This window comes from Platichthys flesus, chromosome 6 (genome assembly GCF_949316205.1).
Source record: "Platichthys flesus chromosome 6, fPlaFle2.1, whole genome shotgun sequence".
NCBI classification, from domain to species: Eukaryota; Metazoa; Chordata; class Actinopteri; order Pleuronectiformes; family Pleuronectidae; genus Platichthys; species Platichthys flesus.
Window position 1 is genome coordinate 28,052,832 of NC_084950.1, and position 16,915 is coordinate 28,069,746.

Genomic DNA, 16,915 nt, shown 5'->3' on the forward strand with positions numbered 1-16,915 from the left:
CACATTGGCTCAATCAGATATTCTCCTGAAATGTGAGTGTCAGTGCATGTCTGAAGGCAGATAGTGAGCCATCTTGAGGGTTGGACTAGTGCAGAGAGACAAGGCTTAGCCCTGTTGGGGACTGACTCAAACCACAATTGGCATGGAATTCACATAATGATAAAGGTCCCATGCATTCTTCAACTACTTTCATCTCGCAGCATATCTTCTTCACTCAAAAACATGTCAGAGTGCTTCCCTAGAAAGATTGACTGTGCTGTATGCAGAATTATCTTTCAAAATGATCATGGGTGCTGCAAAATGTCAACAACAGTGTGGCATGGTCAGGTCACAGCAACAAATCTCACTGACCTATTTTCTCTTGTTCATGTGTGTGTCTACAGTCCAACACTACAAGTCAATATCAAATTATAAACTGAAACTATTAAGTCCACTTTGTTCACTTCCTGTCTCTGCCTGCTCATCTGGCTGCCCCATCTATCGCCTGGATTATGCGGAGCATTTTTGCAGTTGTGAACGTGTCAGTGCAGAGAGCATCCCGCTGTGTTGAGCATTTGGGTAAACTCATAAAGCTTTTTTTTTTATTTTTACGTCTGTCGGGTGTTAGAAACATCATCAACACTGCCATTTGCTTGCAAAGGATCTCCTGCATTGTTTTCACATCAGTTCCTCCGGGATTTCTGCGGCCTTTATTCAAGGGGTCAGGCAGAGAAAGTACACAAAAACTCTGTAGGCTCTCTCTCTGATTTGCGTTCTCTCATAGGAGTTAAGATTGCTTTCATCATCTATTTCAATGCATAACTCAGTATAAATTTGAGTTTGCTTGAATTGTTTAACATCATTTCTCAGTCACTGAGGATAGGCTGTGGGTATAAGCCTATTATTGGCTGTTTCTCCGGCAGCATTCTCCTCCCTTTCTGCTTCTGGCCTCTTACTGTTGGTAAAAATCTCCTTCAACATCCTGTGAGTTTCAGCCTATATGCTGCTGTTTTGATGAGTATGTGGATGTGTGCCATTAGAAAATACACCTTTAATGTTTTTGGTGCAGGCGCTGCCCAACATGAATGTGATTGGATTTCAATTAATAACCTAGATTTGTATTTACTCAAAGAAATACAAAAAACTTTATAAACCAAAAATGTAATAACTAGGCTTATAAAAGAGGTAAACAAAAGATAACTAAACTCAATGTAACAACTAAAGACCGTGGAAACTTAACAAACTGACCATCGGCGATGAGACATGAGGCCACATAAATAGAGGTTTGGCCAAACCAAATAAAAAAGAAAAGATAAACAAGATGGACAAAAACTGAAACTAAAAACAAAGCAAACTAACTCAGCACACCCCCCCTGATATAGCAGCACTTGGTTCAGCCTGATGAGTTGGCTCCAGGATTAAGGAGTCCTTAGCCACACCTTTTGCCACCAGGAAGGGACTTCCCCCAACAACCACAGTAACTCAAAGAAATAAATGATTAATATAGCAAACTGTGATGTTAGGGTGTGGCTGACTGCGAATTAAATTAACCTGGGTGTGGGTGTAGTAGGTTGGAGGTATTTTGACATCAAGCAAAAGTGAATTAACACAATTGGGTTGTGTTTTGACTGTATTCATTGGAAATAAGCAGAGGTCCAGCTCATTTCATAGGCTACACTGTAAAAATATCGCTAAGATGGCCATATTTCTTAGCAGGCTGTCTAATATTTCTTTGGAAATACATCAAGGTAGGGTTGATAATAAACAAGAACTCTAGACATACACAGCTAAAGCAGAGGTGATAGTTAGAAATTAGTGAGCGAATCATGATAAGTGGACAGTGCCCACGTGTTTTGGAGAAGTAGCTTTCCTGAGAGGGCCGATTGGAGGGGGTGGGATGTAACAGTTGCATATTTTCAAAGTGTTGCCTTTTCTTGCTAGCTTTTACAGGATTACTATCTCTAGCTTTTAGGCAGAATGTGTTTCTCAATGTATGAGCTGATATTATAAATCAATCCATAAACCTTACACAATGATTGAATAAATGTGTCCATTCAATTTGTATCTTGTTGGCTCTCTTCCTGAATCACGCATTGGTGATGATTGGATCTTGAAGCATTTAAAAATTAATATATTCCAACACAGTTAAATGAACTGTGAATGTTCCACTCCCTCCATGTGAAAGAGAGGAACCAGCCAACCAGGGTTGTCTGTCAACACATTAAGCAACTCTCAAGCTACGCTTGCTTGAGTCTACCCTGTGCTTAGGGCTACACAATCCCTGCTGTTGTTCCTGCTGTTACTCATAGCTTGAGGGCAGGCATTCTTCAGCTGGGATCATTACTTGCTAAAGCAGGAGCCTTAACCTGTATTTAGCCGGACACATAATGGTTGGGCTGTTTGTAAAACCAAGAAATAGTTTTATTTCTCAGCACCAGCGGGCTAAAAAGGCTTAAAAAGCTCATCTCGCAGAACAATTTTGCAAGCTTGTCTCTTTTGTCGTTTTTTGTAATTATTCATTTGTTCTTTGCTCTATGTATAATGCCCTTGTCATGCTGATTTGACACAAATATTTCCCAAATTAGGATCAATGAAATACATCTATCTATATATTCAGCTTAAAAATACCAAACAATAAGATTTTGGTAAGGTAATAGGTTTTTCCATATTTTATTAGTGTACCCCTTTTATGTTCAAAATGATGAATTCAAAATTCCCATGGATTAACTCAGAACTGTATTATTGTTTCAAAACTAGACCCTCAAAGCAACATTAGACTATAATTAGTCTAATTACTATAAGTTAGATTACTAATATATACTAAATGGCCTCCACCTACTCTGGGCCTTTAGATGTTGAATGTCAGTACCGTACTATAGATGTTCCCTTAGGTGCAGGATCCCTTCCCTAAGTGTTTTCATAACTGTTGAGTTTCTTGGTAATTTTGTAAGATCTCGACCTCACTATTTAAAATATGTTGGGATATACCAGTATGTATGTTGTGATTTGGTGCTATGCAAATAATATTGAATTGAATTCCGCTGTTGTATAAAGCAGCTGTGCACCCACAACTATTTCTCAAGAACAGTCTTACAAGCCAAAACAGGAAAAGAAGGAGGGGGAAGGGAAGGACAGACTGAATGAGAAGGAGAGGTAGGGAAGAAGTAGAGGGTGGCTCATCTTTGTGAGGAAATGCAAGAATCTGAGTGTGTGTGTTGTGACACCTCTGGAATGTGAAGTGGTAGGAGAGTTGTGTGTTTGCTGCGTGGAAGCATAGGAATGCCGTAGTAAGTTGGACTAAAAGGCTGGGCTTGCTTCAGAAACACACCCGGGCTTTACAGCGATACGCACACATGTTTATTAAGACTCATGTCCTTAATTCATCATGTTAGCTCAACCACAACTTTCCCGAATGTTTTCTATCACCTTTGTGAATCTATGTTCTAATTACAATTATAAATTAGTTTTTTATGCTCTTATTCTTTAAAAAATGGCCCCTTATGTATATCAGACCATGATATTTTGTAATATAAAGGATTGTGCAACCAGTCAAGAATTAAAAAAATAATATATGGTTATGGTTATATATGATTTCAGGAGTCAAACTAAGTTTATAAACAAAGAATTAACCATTTAAAAAAAACTTATATAGCAATAATTGGCTGTATAAACTTAAAGTTACCTTACGTTACAAGCACAAATTATTACTGCTTCATATGTGAGGTAACACAACCTGAGGACAGGGATCTTGGTGAGCCACTTATTTTTCGGCACACTAAAGGTTTTTCGTGTTGTATTTTTCTCAAACAAATTTAAAAGCTTTGATTGACATTGTGAAGGTTTCGCTAGCTCTGGCACAAGCTATCCAACCAGCTACAGGCTCTCCAAAAACTCCACAGCAGAGATGTCAACTTTGACGAAGTTTAATGAGTTTGTGAAAATGTATAAACAATAAAGACATGTAAAATTACCATCTGGCTCACAGAGCTACTTCAATAATAAACATCAAAAAAACTTATAGTCCAGGCAAAGTAATTCATTTTGAAGCCCAAAAATAGTAGTTATTGTAAAATAATTTTTTTCAACATAAATCATTTCTATGAGGTGTCCAGGACAACATACTAAAAGATGGATCGACAGCTGTTATTCCAGCGGCTTGTAGCAGTGAGAGACCGTTGTGAAGATTTGCCATCACTGTTCTAGAGTATGAACTCTGAAGTCACCCGCCTGCTTTGTTTTAATCATCCTTCAAACAAGGCCATTCTTGTCGATGTCCTCAGGAAATCTATTGGGCAGCAGCAAAGACAACCCAGCAGTAATGTCCAGGATGTCCTTGATGGGGGTGCATTACTACATCGTCTACCATGGCCACAAGGGTCTACTTATGACTGTGTGAAATGTATGTCAGATATGTCACACAGAAATATGGTAGTTTTAATTTTACCACTTTTACCGACCACATTCTTAAATGTCCCCCTCTGCCCATCCACTACACCCACACAAGCAGTCATGAAGATAAAAAGAGAGAGAGAGGGGCGGGGGCTACGTATTCTCCACATATGTTTGAGTGGAGAATACGTAAATTACCCTCGACACCCGACATTTAACGGAGCAAACAGCTGAGAACATGGATGACACAATGGCAGAGACCATTCGACCCACCGGAGACGTCACAGAACTGCAAACTGAACCGCAACATCTTTTCCTTTTCCCTCGGACTGGTAACAATCTGGCCATATCATTATACATGCTAAGCAAGACTGTTTATTTGATTCTTTGATTGTTAATAAGTTTGATATGTGGTGTGATATTGTGGCAACAAGTTTTTTGAAAGTTAGTGTTAGATATGCTCTTCACAGACTTTCTCTCTGACTCTCATTATCTGATTAACATATACACAGACACGCATATCATTCCACCTAGTTAAACCTACCCCCACCACCAGTCGTAAACGATTTCAGAAGGGGGGGGGGGGGTGTGCTATCTTAAGGCGTTACTCTTTTGGTCAACCACCATTTTGAGAGCCCCTTATTTGCATACACACATACTCATTTACACCTCTTTGTTAGTTAGCTCGATTGTTTAGTAATTTGTTTTTTTTATAATTTATAATGTTCATAATAAATGTTCTTCTTTCACAAATGTTCTGACATTAATGTTGCATAAGTGAACTTTGCCAACCGTTACACTGTTAAGAACTCCATAACCTTCACTGTTCATTATATAATCTTTAATAGTAAAATATTGAGAGTTCTAATTGAACTAGATCTAAATGAGACTGATCTTATGATCTTATTCAATAAATTGGCTCTTTTCCCTTCTTTGAAGGGTGGTGCCCCGCGAGAACTTTAACCAACCAAAGTTATGATCTAATATCTCATCTCATCTCATCTCATCTCATTTTCATCCGCTTATCCGGGGTCGGGTCGCGGGGGGAGCAGCTCAAGCAGGGGGCCCCAGACTTCCCTTTCCCGGGCCACATTGACCAACTCTGACGGGGGGATCCCGAGGCGTTCCCAGGCCAGTGTTGAGATATAATCTCTCCACCTAGTCCTGGGTCTTCCCCGAGGTCTCCTCCCCACTGGACGTGCCTGAAACACCTCCCAAGGAAGGCGCCCAGTAGGCATCCTTACCACCTCAGCTGACTCCTTTCTAAGTAAAGGAGCAGCGGCTCTAATCCGAGTTCCTCACGGATGGCTGAGCTTCTCACCCTATCCCTAAGGGAGACGCCAGCCACCCTTCTGAGAAAACTCATCTCGGCCGCTTGTATACGCGATCTCGTCCTTTCGGTCATCACCCAGCCCTCATGACCATAGGTGAGGATAGGAACGAAGATCGACCGGTAGATCGAGAGCTTTGCCTTGCGGCTCAGCTCTCTTTTCGTTACAACGGTGCGGTAAAGCGAATGCAATACCATCCCCGCTGCTCCGATTCTCCGGCCAATCTCACGCTCCATAGTACCCTCACTCGCGAACAATACCCCAAGGTACTTGAACTCCTTCACTTGGGCTAAGGACTCATTTCCTACCCGGAGTAAGCAATCCATCGGTTTCCTGCTAAGAGTCATGGCCTCAGATTTAGCGGTGCTGATCCTCATCCCATGATCTAATATTAATATTTTAAATATTAATGTTTATATTCTATTTTGAAATTTATTGAATGCCTAAAGGCACACCATTCGATGGTAACACTTTTTAAGCACTATTGCACAACATAAATGGTGCAGCCCGTGTGAGGCAGAGTACAGTTGGCAGAAATTCATACTTATACAATGTTAATGTGTTTTTCATTTTTGGAAAACGCCAGAAATAAGTGAATTTGGAATTTTCAATCAAGCCAAAGGTTTGAATTCAATTCCACTAGTCTGCCACCGGAGTAGACATTCAACCGTATTTACAAACAAGTGCATTGTGGTGAAATTTTATTTACTCATAAATTAAATGTTAATTAATAATTACTTATTAGGAACTACCATTTTAAGTCGCCATAGTGTTTCTCTAAAAGATTGCTATTGTTTCTAATAATTCTAGTTGAATGTTCCTTGTTGAAATTTTAATAATTTCTTTTGACATTTGAATATCACATATTCAATGTTAAAGCCACTAACACTAGTCGAGGATTTTTTTCCTATTATTCATAATAATAATGGCTTATATTTATTTTTGGCTGGAAAGTTAAAGAATTTCAGGACATTGTGAAAAATAGTTGAGAGAAGAGTGTTGATAACACAAGCAGTTCCAGTAGTAAAGCCTCCTCAGTTGTAACTATGAGGGGCCGTGAGGGACATTATTCAGAATACCCTCTCACACACACTACTGAAAAGCTCTCACAAACACATATGAAATGCTCTCACACACAGTACTGAAAAACTATACGCTCACACACACAACTGAAATGCTCTCACACACACTACTGAAAGACTATACTCTCTCACACACACTACTGAAATGCTCTCACACACACCACTGAAAAACTATACGCTCTCACACACACTACTGAAATGCTCTCGCACACACTACTGAAATGCTCTCACACACACTACTGAAAAGCTATCACACACACTAGTGAAAAGCTCTCATACACAATAGTGAAATGTGCTCATATACACAACTGAAATGCTCTTGCATAGTATTGTGGAATATAACTGTGAATGATATTCGTTCACAAGTAATAATGACAGGTTTTGTTATTTTAACTTTCTTGTACTTTACTTACAGTTCAGTGAAGCGTAATTGTTTGCACTGATAATTAAATGCTAGTGTGATAATAAATGACCATTTCAAATCATCCAAACTGATGGGCATTTATTTGAATTCTTGTAATAATTTCGCCCCGACATGCTCCGCGGCAGGCACATGCACAGATACACCCCTAGTGATGCTCAAGCACTGGCCCTATTGCCCTGGATGAGAAAAGTGCCCTTCTGCTGGAGCAAATTTTTTCTTCATTCATCAATATTTAAGAATAAAAATGATTCTTTCTTTCATCAATTCCCCCTAAATGTGTTCTGATATCTGACAGGGCATTTATTTGAGTTCTTGTGAGAATGTCACCCCGACATGCTCCGTGGCACTCACAAGCCCCCAAAGTACATCACGAACTCTAACCCCAACATATTATTTGGTTATTCAGTATGGCCTTGTTTTGTCTGTTTTTGCCTGTTATTCATTCAATTTGATAATTTGAGTTAGTTTGTTAACAAAAATAAATATATCAGTTGGAAATATCCTACTGTGTTTTTTATTTATTATTATTATTATTATTTTTAATTTCATAAATAATTTTGGGCGATGGGTGCCCTTTTTGGGGGGTTTGAGCCGCTGCCCCCCAAAATGTCTGTGCACGTGCCTGCTCCGCGGAGATGTTGACGGTGAAGCCTGTGGAGCTTACCGGCCTCCCCTGAGGGGCCGGCCGGCACCGCGGCGTGGTCAACTGAAATGCTTGTGGGCTCCGCGGAGCAGTGTTTCGGGTGCGGAGAGGAGGGACACGCGGTGAGAGCCTGTCCGAGGCGGAGTGACCCTGCTCCTCCCGGTGATAAAGCTACGAGTGCTGGGGCCCCCACTGGTCCTCCGGCTGGTCCTCCTGCACCGGAGCGACGTGACCGGCCAGCACCGCGTGGGGGTCGACCGGCTCCCAGAGGGGGCCGGCCGGGCAGCGGGTCCCCGCAGCGGGTCCCCGTCGCTCCGGTACCGGAGGAGCAGCAGGGGACCCGCCCTAGCGCTCGTAGCCGCATCAGGACTGGGCTGAGCCGGGTCACTCCGCTTCAGACCGTGTGTCCTTCCTCACTGCAACCGAAACACTGCTACAAGCCCCCCCTCCTCACATAACTGTCCTTGATCACCTTCTGTTTCAACTGAAATACCTTCCGTTTCAACTGAAATTTTCATATATGTGTATATGTGTGTATAATGCTACGCACCTGAATTGGTGCCACGTAGTTTGTTCGTAGTTTGTGGCACCCCCCCTCTCTTCATCTCATGGGCCCACCACCTGTGGGAAGACCCGTTGGGGTCGGGTGCGCAGCCACATGGGTGGCAGCGAAGGTCAGGGGTCTCGACGGACCAGACCCGGGCGGCAGAAGCTGGCTCTGGGGACGTGGAACGTCACCTCGCTGTGGGGAAAGGAACCGGAGCTTGTGAGGGAGGTGGAGCGCTATCAGTTAGATCTGGTGGGGCTTACCTCCACGCACAGTCTCAGCTCTGGTACCGTACTCCTGGATAAGGGTTGGACTTTATTCTTCTCCGGAGTTGCCAAGGGCGTGAGGCGCCGGGCGGGTGTGGGGATACTCATAAATCCCCGGCTGAGCGCCGCGGTGTTGGAGTTTACCCCGGTAGACGAGAGGGTCGCCTCCCTGCGCCTAAGGGTTGTAGGGGGGAAAACTCTGACTGTTGTTTGTGCGTATGCACCAAACAGCAGTTCAGAGTACTCGGCCTTCTTGGAGACCCTGAATGGAGTCCTGTATGGGGCTCCAGTAGGGGACTCCGTACTTCTGCTGGGTGACTTCAACGCCCACGTGGGCAATGATGGAGACACCTGGAGAGGCGTGGTGGGGAGGAACGGCCTCCCTGATCTGAACCCGAGCGGTCGTTTGTTATTGGACTTCTGTGCTAGCCATGGATTATCCATAACAAACACCATGTTCGAACATAAGGGTGCTCATAAGTGTACCTGGTACCAGAGTACCCTAGGCCGAAGATCAATGATCGATTTTGTGATCGTGTCATCTGATCTGAGGCAGCATGTTTTGGACACTCGGGTAAAGAGAGGGGCGGAACTGTCAACCGACCACCATCTGGTTGTGAGTTGGATCAGGGAGTGGGGGAAATTTCCGGATAGACCTGGTAAGCCCAAACGAGTAATGCGGGTGAACTGGGAACGCCTGGAGGAGGCCCCCGTCCTAGGTATCTTCAACTCACACCTCCGGCGGAGTTTTTCTGGCATTCCTGTGGAGGTTGGGGGCATTCAGCCGGAGTGGGCGGTGTTCAAAGCCTCCATTGCTGAAGCTGCGGCGGCTAGCTGTGGCCTCAGGGTCTTAGACTCCTCAAGGGGCGGTAACCCTCGGACACCGTGGTGGACACCGGTGGTCAGGGAAGCCGTCCGATTGAAGAAGGAGGCCTTCCGGGATATGATATCCTGGAGGACTCCTGACTCGGTTGCAGGGTACCGACAGGCCCGAAGGGCTGCAGCTGCTGCCGTGTCGGAGGCTAAGCAGCGGGTGTGGGAGAAGTTCGGAGAGGCCATGGAGAAGGACTTTCGGTCGGCACCAAAGTGTTTCTGGAAGACTATCCGGCACCTTAGGAGGGGGAAACGGGGAACCATCCAAGCTGTGTACAGTAAGGATGGGACTCTGTTGACCTCAACTGAGGAGGTTGTCGGACGTTGGAAGGAACACTTTGAGGAACTCCTGAATCCGAATAACACGCCCTCTATGTTGGAGGCAGAGCTCGAGGTTGATGGTGTTTCATCGTCAATTTCCCTGGTGGAGGTCACTGAGGTGGTCAAACATCTCCGCAGTGGCAAGGCCCCAGGGATTGATGAGATCCGGCCAGAAATGCTAAAGGCTCTGGGTGTTGAGGGGCTGTCATGGTTGACACGCCTATTCAACATCGCGTGGGAGTCGGGTACAGTGCCAAAGGAGTGGCAAACCGGGGTGGTGGTTCCCCTGTTCAAAAAGGGGGACCAGAGAGTGTGTGCCAATTACCGGGGCATCACACTTCTCAGCCTCCCTGGTAAAGTCTACTCCAAGGTGCTGGAAAGGAGGGTTCGGCCGATCGTCGAACCTCAGATTGAAGAGGAACAATGCGGTTTTCGCCCCGGACGTGGAACTACGGACCAGCTCTTCACTCTCGCAAGGATCCTGGAGGGGGCCTGGGAGTATGCCCATCCGGTCGTGTGTTTTGTGGATCTGGAGAAGGCGTATGACCGGGTTCCCCGGGAGAAACTGTGGGAGGTGCTGCGGGAGTATGGGGTAAGGGGGTCTATCCTCAGGGCCATCCAATCCCTGTACTCCCAAAGCGAGAGCTGTGTTCGCGTCCTCGGCAGCCAGTCAGTTTCGTTCTTAGTGGATGCTGGTCTCCGCCAGGGCTGCGCCTTGTCACCAATCCTGTTTGTGATATACATGGACAGGATATCGAGGCGTAGTCGTGGTGGGGAGGGGTTGCAGTTCGGTGGTCTGAGGATCTCGTCACTGCTTTTTGCAGATGACATGGTCCTCATTGGATCATCGGCTTGTGACCTTCAGCACTCACTGGATCGGCTGGCGGCCGAGTGTGAAGCGGCTGGGATGAGGATCAGCACCACTAAATCTGAGGCCATGACTCTTAGCAGGAAACCGATGGATTGCTTACTCCGGGTAGGAAATGAGTCCTTAGCCCAAGTGAAGGAGTTCAAGTACCTTGGGGTCTTGTTCGCGAGTGAGGGTACTATGGAGCGTGAGATTGGCCGGAGAATCGGAGCAGCGGGGGCGGTATTGCGTTCGCTTTACCGCACCGTTGTAACGAAAAGAGAGCTGAGCCGCAAGGCAAAGCTCTCGAGCTACCGGTCGATCTTCGTTCCTATCCTCACCTATGGTCATGAGGGCTGGGTGATGACCGAAAGGACGAGATCACGGGTACAAGCGGCCGAGATGAGTTTTCTCAGAAGGGTGGCTGGCATCTCCCTTAGGGATAGGGTGAGAAGCTCAGCCATCCGTGAGGAACTCGGATTAGAGCCGCTGCTCCTTTACTTAGAAAGGAGTCAGCTGAGGTGGTTCGGGCATCTGGTAAGGATGCCCACTGGGCGCCTTCCTTGGGAGGTGTTTCAGGCACGTCCAGTGGGGAGGAGACCTCGGGGAAGACCCAGGACTAGGTGGAGAGATTATATCTCAACCCTGGCCTGGGATCGCTCGGGATCCCCCCGTCAGAGTTGGTCCGGGAAAGGGAAGTCTGGGGCCCCCTGCTTGAGCTGCTCCCCCCGCGACCCGACCCCGGATAAGCGGATGAAAATGAGATGAGAGATGAGATGAGACCTGAATTGGTTGCCGCAACCCACTACTCACTATGGCTCTGGTCTGGCTGCCCACTGAAACACATGCGCTAGCTAACGCTACCAAGAAGCTCTCTCGGACACATCAACTCTCCGGCGCCTGGTGCTATTGGCAACAGATGTCGCGGGGAAGCTTATGGAAAAACCTTCGAAAAGCAGAGTTCATGTCTATCGCTGTGGATGAATCGACTGACTGTACTGACCTGGCCCAGCTGTGCATGTATGTGAGGTTTTATGATGGAGTGCTCTTTCGGGAGGAACTACTGGGGCTCGTTCCGCTGGAGGGACACACTACAGGTGAAGTGATCTTCCAAAAGATTTTCACGCTTTTTAATGAGCATGAACTGGATATACAAAAATTCTGCTTGTTGGTTACGGATGGAGCTCCAGCTATGATCGGTAGAGTGAAAGGGCTGGTGGCCAGGTTGGCAGCCGTGGCCCTGCATATGCAGTTTTTACACTGCATCATTCACTATTCCTATTGAAGTACTGCAGTTTGCTCATGGCCCATTCTCCATCAAACCTGAGGCAGACTTCTGTGTAAAAGCAAAAGAGGGAATGTCTTGCATTGATGAGAGCATCCTTCAGATGGAAATGGTTGATGTCCAGTCCTCATTTGCTTTAAAGCAGCACTTGCTGTCTGAGGGTGCAGTGAACTTTTGGTGTAACCATGTTAGCCAATACCAGTACCCCACAAACAGGAAAGTGGCGCCGCTAATACTAACAATGTTTGGATCCACCCAGTGTTAATTTTGGCAGCTATTTTTGATTTAGTCTTAGTCTTAGTCTTTTGACGAAAATGCATTTTAGTTTTAGTCACATTTAGTCATTTTTATCCTTCTAGTCTAGTTTTAGTCGACTAAAACAAATTACATTTTAGTCTAGTTTTAGTCGACGAAAGCAAACTCCATTTTAGTCTAGTTTTAGTCACATTTAATAGCCAAATTAAACTCCTTTTATATAAAAACATATAGCTGCAGCCTAATAGCTTAAAAATATATATTTAGTTTTAAATGTGAAAACAAAAAGTGAGAGCAGGTCAGACTGGAGGCAAACACAGAAACTGCAGCTCGGTAGAAACCAACTGCAGCTTCTGCTCTGATCAAGAAGCTGAGGCGCTGATCTCTGATCAGCTGAGACCAGAGAAACTCTGTGTTTTCACTGTTTCCATAGTTAAGAAGCAGTCTGTCACTGAGAGGCTTCTTCACGTGTACTAGCTCTGATCTTGTGTCTCTGAGCGAGTGAGCGGGGCGGGAGGGCGGATCCTCGGGACCTGTGCGCTATTTGGGAGCGCACAGACACACACAGACACACGGACTCATTCGCCCGCTCCTGATACTTTATGACGACCTGATACGATGATGTTAAAAAAAATTATTGTGACTTAGTCCACCACCAACATTTTCGTCTGTTCTCGTCAACGAAAGTTAAAAATAGATTTAGTCATAGTTTTTATTTTCAAAGATGCGTTTTCATTATGTCTTCGTCTCGTCTTCGTCATGGAAAAAGGGTCGTTAACGATTATATTTCGTCATCGTTTTCATCAACGAAATTAACACTGGATCCACCTACATCAGTGTTCTGATAAGTTAAGCTAGTTGTGTATTATTAAAATACTCTGAGGCATGTGATGCTATCAAGCTGTAAATGCACAGACTACAAATATATGTTATGGTTTAAGAGGCTCCATTTTGGTTTGACTGGAGTTTTAGTTTTTACCTTTAACAAATATGGACATGAACCTGCTATATGCAGCTTATTTTTGGCTTGTTTATGAGTCGGCCCAATTTTTTGTTAATATGGTGGATCCTATTTTACCAGATTCATCTGGCTGTTTGTGTTCATGGATATGAACCTGCAAAGCACCTTATTTCTGCTTGGAAATGTTGTTGAAGACTTATTTACTATTATTGTGATGGATACTGTTTCAAGATGTTCAGTTCAGATTATGCATTTTGGGATATGAACCTGCTGTAACTACATCATTTCTGCTTGGAATTGTTTTTCTTTCCTCAACAGGCTCATTTATTGTTAATCTGATATCTGAATACTATTATACTATTTTCAAATTGTTTTTTACATTTGTGGATATGGGCATGTCAGAAAAACACTCTCTGTGTAACTTTTGCACTTCTGTATCAAAGCTTGATAGCCTTCCTGTGTTTTGGAATGGAATGCTAGTCTGTTACTGACTATAAAGTGAAAGAAAAGAGATGCGTGTGTGACTGTTTACCTGTGGAAATATACATTACTGTTTTTCATTTTTAGCCATTAATTGATAAATATTCTGTGCGGCCCTCACACCCACCGTGATTTTCTGATCTGGCCCACTTGCTACTGAAGTTGAATAGCCCTGGTGTATGTGCATTGTCCAGCCTCCGCTCAGAAAAGGTCCTAACAAGGATAATCACTGAAAACAAAGGACAAAATGAAAAGAACAGTCTCACTTCTTCCAACAAGAGAAGTTCCAGTTTTTCATGGAAATCCGCTGGATTACTAGTCCATCATGCATACATTGTAAACTGCATTTGAAGCAAAACTGAGAATGATTGTGATAGATGTTTTTCCTGGAGCAGTTCACAAGTGGACAACTAAGTGTTTGTCAGAAGTTGCATTCATATGGAACCCAAAAGGGGATTTAAAGAAATGAAAAACTATTCCAAAAGGCATTCTGAATTGAGATATTGATCGCTTCAGTTTATCAAGAGAAAGCTCTGAATCGGAGTGCACTCAGAGCAGAGGATAGAAAGGGACTTCAAGATAATTTGTTGTTCTTATGAAGCTGTTGTAATGTGATGACTGATGTTGATATCGTGCAAGACATGAACAGCCCAACACACATGAAGACGATTATTGCAGAACTGCCATACAAACTTATAGAAAGATGGCGCATTGTTGCTTATGATTATTACGAACATGCAAGAAAAAGGTCCAAGTTTAAAGGGGACATATTATGACAATTCCACTTTTGTAGTGCTTCTACATGTTAATCTGGGTATCTGGCATGTCTACCGTACCAAAAACTCTGGAAAAAAACAACTCCCGCGATTTGTTGTGGTTCCTGTATGTCAGAAACTATACGCTAGAGTGCGTCGAATGGGAATACGACCAGAATTGAAGTCACAGTCGGTCTACCTGGCAAGACCCTAAGGAACCATTACAACTGTGGTGAAATGGGCACAATGCAACCCCTTTAAGCAATGTGTGAATTTTTGGAAAGTCAAGCAAATATCGCCTGTGACCCATTGTTTGGAGACATAAAAAATGCTGCACCAAGGAAGGACAGAAATGTAAGCATCAAAATCTGCGATAGATTTTCTAAACAGTCTTAAATCCCAGGAAAGCAATTTAATGACAACAACACAGGAATCAAGCTCAAGGTGTCAGAGGCACAGAAACACAGAACAACCTAGTGATAAAGTGTCTATATTCTGCAAATGGCATCACAATACTGATGCTTGTGAGCAGCTTGATAAATAAATGTTATTTGTTTTGGATGTGTGAATAAAGTTCATCCAAATTGTAGAAAAGGCTTAAGCTGTACAATATGCATGTTGAAACCTCCCACACTATTGGGATACTGTGAATAAGCAAACAGAGGTTATTAAGAAAGACAATGTAAACACTGTGAGCAATGTCTTTGTCTTTGGACAAGCCAACTTGGTCAAGTGCAACCAGACACTTTTCATCGTTCCTTTCCAAGTAAAGCTGTAAATCAGTGTTATCTGTGTGTCATCCTACATCTTCCTGGACCCAGGAAGCACTGCAAGTTTTTGTACCGAATATCTTAGGAAACTATTTCATGGAAGGAGAAGAAAGATAAGAATCCAGTTGAGAACCTTAGAAGAAGAAGAAGATACATTTATTGGTCCCACACACACATGCACACACACAAACGACATGCAAAAGAGGGGAAATTTGTTCTCTGCCTTTGACCCATCTGGGTAACACAGGAGGACACACAGAGCAGTGGGCATCCATGCACGGCACCCGGGGAGCAGGTGTTGGGGGAGTAAGATGCCTTGCTCAGGGGCACTTAGACAGTGGGGTGGGGTAGGCACTTAGACAGTGGGGAACAGATCCAGGTGTTGCCCATGCAGGTACGTTTTTTTTTTGTTGTCACTCCGTGGAGTCGAACCAGAGACCACCTTTGGATTTTCTGCCCGTAGTCCAACTTTTTGCCACTAGTCCACTAGTACTTTCAAGAGAAAGTCACCAATATCAACATGATATACGGTCTTGAAATCTAAAGTATTGATGTAAATTACTTCATGAAACTGTCTTAGTTGTACATCCAAGATTAATTTTCTACACATGAAGCTATAAGCAAATGGGACAACCTTGAATTTTTATAGTGTCTTTCAAGAGACCCTTTTGGCTGCAGTCCTGTAACTACTTACATGAATCATTGGTCTTCTACTGACTATATTTAAATGATCAGTTGCAAGGGCCAAATCTCACAAGTACGTTTTCTGGGAGAGACGGTGGTCTAGTGGCAGAAACTTGGACTATGGGCAGAGAAGGTCTCTGGTTCGTCTCTGGTTCGACTCCACGGAGAGACAACAAAAGACAAACCTGGATTGATCTGTCAAAAAATCCAAGAGTCTCCCTACCATGTCTAGTGCCCCTGAGCAAGGCACCTTACTCCCCCAACATCTGCTCCCCGAGCGCAGTACATGGTCGCTCACTGCCCTGTGTTACCTGCACCAGATGGGTAAAAAGCAGAGATTAAGTTTCCCTACCTGCATGAGTGTGCCTCTGCATGTCTGTGCATGTGTTTGGGATGAATAAATGGATCTTAATCTTAATCTTAATCTTGGTTTTCAATTGAGAACCAGTGGCCATGATGGCGGATTTGCATGCACAATAGTCTTAGAACACATGGATATGTTCCACAGTCCTGCAGTTTTTTAATCTGATAAGTTAAAATAAAGTGTCAATTTCACTGTTGGGTCAGCTATGATGGGTTGGCCCAGGAATATAGCAGTCTGGGAAAGTGTCTGTTAAATTTGCAACTCTAAATACTTTAATGTCTGCTACTGATAACGGCATAGGCTAATGCCTAATGGCCCAATAGGTGTGTGTGATAATGCAGGTAAACCTTGGCAAATCAACAAATCAGTAATGTTATGGGCAGTACTACTGAAATGTAGCCAACCTACATGGCATGTAGGTTGTTTCTTTTGTTTCTGACACCAGTTTACAAATTGTTACAGACATCTAGCTGTGTTGTGATTTATTTATGGCCAGGGTGCAGTCTTCTGTTCTGCATGTTTTAATTTGATGAGAATGTTGTTTATACATGACCAATACACTTTGTTTTGGTGACTAGGACAAAACCATGGGGTTGATGGCCAAACTACAGTTATCTCTATCACAAGTGTTATGTTAATATGGAAAAGGCATTGGTTTT

At 43.9% G+C, this 16,915-nt stretch overlaps 1 protein-coding gene across 2 annotated transcripts in view; it reads left to right on the top strand.

The window, feature by feature from the left end:
• bcar1 (BCAR1 scaffold protein, Cas family member) overlaps positions 1–16,915 on the top strand; it is a 114,781-nt gene that overhangs the window by 62,439 nt on the left and 35,427 nt on the right. The gene's annotated exons all lie outside the window — the stretch shown is intronic.